Raw genomic sequence first — 5,782 nt, forward strand, 5'->3', positions numbered from 1 at the left:
TAGTCTTCTTCAGGAGTAATGTCACCAAGTCTCTTTGTAGGACATCTGTTCAGAATATACACAATTGTTGAGACAACTTCTCCCTAAAACTTCTTGAGCATCTTCTTTGTTTTGAGCATGCTCATAGCCATATTCAGGATAGTTCTATTCTCCCTTTCTGCAGTGTTGTTATGTTGTGGTGTATAGGGTGCAATCACTTCATGGATCAGTCCTTCTTTGTTACAATATTCACTCCATTCAACTGAGGTGTATTCTCCACCACCATCAGTTCTTAGGGACTTCAATTTATGCTTATTTTGTCTTTCTACTTGAGCCTTAAAGTTGAGAAAGGTGACAAACACATCACTCTTTCTTTTGATAAGATACACCCATGCCTTCCTTGTGAAATCGTCTATGAAAGTCACAAAGTATTTGTTGTCCCCTAGTGAATTCTCCTCAAAAGGCTCACACACATCAGAATACACCAACTCAAGTGGCCTTATCGTTTTTAGTTGGAATGTAAGCAACAAATGAGTTTCTTGTCTGCTTACTTGTAAGACAAACATAACATATTTCACTAGGAGTTTTGATAGGAGGCAAACCAGCTACAACTCCAATCCTACTCAGGAAATCTAAGCCTTTGAAGTTCAAGTGACCATACATTTGATGTCATATCCAAGTTTCATGAGTAGCCTTGGACATCAAGCATCTATGATTGCCTATTTGAATCCCAACCTTGAAAGTTCTATTGCTAGATAAGGGAACTTTTATGATCAGATTCTTATTACTGTCAAACACCTTCAACCTTCTATCTTCCATCAGCATTATATACCTTTTTCTCAAGCAATTGACCAAGACTCAACAAGTTGTTTCTCATCTTGGGCACATACAAGACATTGTGGATACAATAGTGATTGCCATATTTTCTCTAAATTGAAATATCTCCAATTCCCTCAGCTTCAATGGAACTGTGATCTTCAAACTTCACCTTGCTCTTGGCAATCTCATCTAGATTCACAAACCATTTCTTGTGACCAGTCATATGATTTGAGCAGTCTGTGTCAATGTACCAACAATCATTCTTGACATCCTCATTTTTTTGTGACCATAAGGAGTATTTGCTCTTCATCTCACTCACCCTCTTGAGCCATTCTTGCTTCAGCTCCACCACTGCCATGCTTCAATCTACACTTAGATGTATAATGGACAAAGTTCTTACACTTGAAGCATTGGATTTTCCTCTTCTCAAGCTTATTCTTATTTCTCCTAAAAGCTTGATCCTGCATACTAGATTTATATGAGGAGGTTGAACCAAACTCTTGTATGGTTGCTTCATACCTTTTTTCTTTATCATTCTTCTATTTGCCTTTCAATTTCTTTTGGAAATTTCCCTGGCCAGTGTACTTCTTACTGAGCTTGGCTTGAAGGGCTTGCTCAGAATCTCTATCTTGGCTTCTTTCTTTGATTTGTTGCTCATGTGCCTCCAATGAGCTCTACAACTCCTCTATTTTGAACACTTCAAGATCCTTTGATTCTTCTATTGCAACCACAATATGATCAAACTTGTAGGTTAATGTTCTCAACACCTTTTCAACCACCAATTGATCTCTCATTACCTCACTACACCCCTTTATTAGATTGGTCAATGATCTAATCTTGGTGAAGTATTATGATATGGTGTCACTTTCCTTCATTTGCAACATTTCATACTCCCTCCTCAAGGTCTACAACTTCACTTTCTTAACCTTTTTCAACTCCTGCATAACTTTTTTTAAAGATTGTCCCAATCCTCCTTTATTGTTTTGCTATTGTCAATCTTCTCAAAGTTGGATTCATCCATGCATTGATGAATCATGACCAAGGCTTTGCAGTCTCTCTTGTATTCTCTGAAAGTGGATCTCTGTGCTTCAGTGGCATCCTCACCAACTGATTGGTACCTATTCTGCACTATCTCAAGGACTTCTTAATAGCCAAACAGAACCCTGATGTGCACATTCCACCTTTCATAGTTCTTTCCATTAAGAGTTGATAGTGTCATAGTGAATCCACTATTGTTTTCCATGAGAAGGTTGTTCTTGTTTTCTTCCTTCTTTTCACAGACCCAAGATCAAGAAAAAGCAAAAACTCTAGATACAATTGTTGAAGGAAAAGAAAGAAATGAATTTGAAAAGAAAGAAAGATTTTTAATCGATTAAGATAATGAGTAATCGATTATTGAGAGATGAGAGAAGATAGTTGAACAACTGAACAATACTTCGCGCCTTTTCAATTTCAGGCATAGTGTCTTTTATAACAAAAATAATGGTATGTTTAATCAGTTATACAAACTATTAATCGATAAGCGAAACTACTTTTAATCGATTAACTAGCTAAATGAATTACATTGTTCTCAAGTTGTACTTAAAGCATAATTGTAAGTTTGTAGGCATATTTTATGTGAGTGACTCAACACAAGCTAGACCCTGGTAATATGTTAGAATAATTGGATCTAACTACACCAAAAATTACGTCATAAGAAGAATTGTCCAAGTTATTACAAATGATATTGATACTTAGCTTGACTCACATTCTCATCCATTATGAGGATTTTATACTTAATCATTTTATGTGTAGTGTGTTAATAGTCAAAGGTTAATCCCTTTCTAAGCGAAGTGATCATCAAAGTGTGTATGAACTCTAAACAAAGTTTTTTTCCAAACACACAACATGAATCAAAGATCTCATGACATGCTTAACAAATTCAATTATCTATGTAATGTCTTAGACATTATTGGTTTTTTTATACTTAACCATTTTTGACAGGAAAGTGTAACATAAATGTGGGGTGAGTGGCACAACATAGGAAATAGGTCCCATGTACGAAGTTATTTCCTAATTAATCAAAGTATATTCCTCCAAAAATAATATTTCCTTCTTTTGAAAAAACCCTATATTTGACAAGAAAACATACCATTTCAAGCACTTGTCACCATAGCCACGTAAGTACGTGCATGCATCGAATACTAGCTATATAGTAGTGTTGGGTCATGGTGGATTTATCATTGTGCATACAACACAAGAGGTGGTAGCCCGTGATAGATGAGTACCCTTGTAATTGATTACAAAGTATCTCCATAGATTACACTGTCACGTTGAGCTTTTCAAGCCATAACCAGTCACCCTTAAACACGTTTTGCAACTATGAGAAAAGGTCCAGAATCTAGTGCTGACACCTATAACTATGTCGTACCCAGTGCATCAGCATCAACCATGCATCATTGTTTACGTTGAAGGAATAACATAGATATATTTATCTGTCAATATGGCTTGAATAAGGCTTATTCTTTATCATGTCTTAAATATTAGTCGGATTATTTTTTAAACTTTAACTCACTCTAGATTTGAAGCTACCCAACTCCAAGTATCGATTGGTCAGTCTTTGAACTCGAATTTCACCATAGATCCGATTATATATAATACATATCAATTTTAGATAAAGTTTCTCAATATTACTTATTATTATAAATATGTAATTTTACATATAAAAAGATATATGAATATATATTATTAATTATGTATATATCATAAAAATTTAGAGAATCAATCATATTTTTAATAAAAAAATGTCATTACTCTTATTATGATAAATATATCCTAGAGGCAACATGTATAAACATGTTTCTTATTTAAACCCATTAATTCTTAATAACAACATATGAACATATACATCTAACCCTAAGATTTAACTTTTAAGTTTTTTTTTATCAGCAATAAAAACTTTATTAATTTAGGGATAGAATAATTAGGAGAATAAGTAGTTTTCCTATCCACGAAATCCCTCCATCAATAAAGAAAAAGACAATATAACGGATGTCTCACCCAATATTAGTGAAAAAGAGAAAAGAGGAAAGCGAATATTGAGAAGACTCCAAGAATATATAAAATAAGTTTCATCATATCATCTATTTGAAACCTTTTATACTCAAAAATAACTTTATTCTTAATATTTTAAATAATCCAGATGGTCACAAACCTAATAAAAAATGCACAAATAGCACAAAGTGAGTTAACTTTCTATACAAAATATTTAATACTCACTTCGTGATATTGTGCGTTTTTTCGGCACCTTTGCAAACATGGTACATTCACCTCTAAATAACTAGTAGTGGTTAGCTATAATGCTATATTATTTGGTGACAAAAGTACCAATTGAAATATAAATAAGTGTAATACTAACTGTTGGTTCGTATGTAAATAACTGTCCATCAGTATTTATCACATGTTGAGTCAATCACCAGATATTTACCCGTCCAATTAATAATGTCCCCTGTCACATTATAAAACTAGATAAATATGCGATTATTTACATGTAAATCAATTTTTTCTTTGATAAAATATATATTACTTTCATTCTATATGCCAATCTATATTATTTGATGAGAAAAATATATATACCTAACAATATATGAGTTTTATATACTGGCATTGCATCATTATCATTAATATTTAATTATAGTTTATCTTTCAAAAAACAAAAAATTTAAATGAATGGTGGATAATAAAGTACATGTATATAAATCTTTACGATGTAAGTGTATAAATTTTACACTCTTATATTATTTATATATCTCCAATTATAAAAAAAATACATCCAAATTTTATGTCAATTGATACTAAATTAAGATATAGTTTGAAGGAGACTCTTGAAACTTTAATGATGTGGTGTCTACTATTAAGCAATATTGTAAAAATTGTATCATACTGACCGGTTCGACCGGAAAACCGACGAATCGGACTTCTAATTACGGTATGGATGTTGAACCGACCAAGCATTAAAATTGGTCAAAACTGGTTAAAACTGGTCAAAACTGGTGAACCGGCCAGTATTTGACTAAACCGACCAGTTTATACACTTTTTTTTTTTAAATAATTTAAAAACTTAAAAATTCATTACAAGCTGACTCATCTTTCCAACCATTCTTCAACCCTTCAAGGCACATGCTTCCAATGCATACTTAGATTACACCTTTTGGTTCCTAACATTTGTGTGTAATCTAAGTGACATTTGTGTAATCTTGGAGTAATGTCTGAAGATAGGATTTGGTGCAAAATATATGTTAAATGTTAAAACTCCAAATTTATTTGTTTTGTAGAGTGAGTTGTGAATTTGTGTCATTTATTTATATTTTGCAGTTGTTAAGTTATATTTTTGGATTGATATATGTTTTGTAATTTACACTTTGAATTTGTTAAAGACTTAAAGTTGTTTGTTTATGTGAATTTTGAGTAGATTATGAATATGGATTATAAATTTGAGTATCTACCTATTTGGAAAAAAAAAATTATAATAGGTATATATATATATATATATATATATATATAAACATAAGCATGTATGTCCAGACGTGCGGTTTAATTACTAAACCACCAATTAACCACTATATCAGTACTCTGACCGGTTTAATAACCGGTACGATTTTAACAATATTATTACTATTAAGTCGGAAACAATGGTGTGAATTGTTCTGGAAATATGAATATCCAATTACGTTGCAAAAGATTCGTGTAGCCGAAATTGAATTAAGAAACTTGTTCACATTTGAAGAAAACGGATGAATCCATTATCTTCATAAAATGGTTGAATCCATTTTCTCAAGAAAAATAGAGTGGTTAGAAACATTCCAAGTAATCTTCCAACTTCATATATTGATAAACGTCAATCCAGCTAGCATTTGATAGAGACTATGGTGATTGGTGAGTAAGGACCAGCACTTTCTGCACCTCATGACTTAGAAAATTTCTAATATATTTTGAGAGTAATATC

Source organism: Lupinus angustifolius, chromosome LG03 (assembly GCF_001865875.1).
Source record: "Lupinus angustifolius cultivar Tanjil chromosome LG03, LupAngTanjil_v1.0, whole genome shotgun sequence".
In the NCBI taxonomy this organism is placed as follows: Eukaryota; Viridiplantae; Streptophyta; class Magnoliopsida; order Fabales; family Fabaceae; genus Lupinus; species Lupinus angustifolius.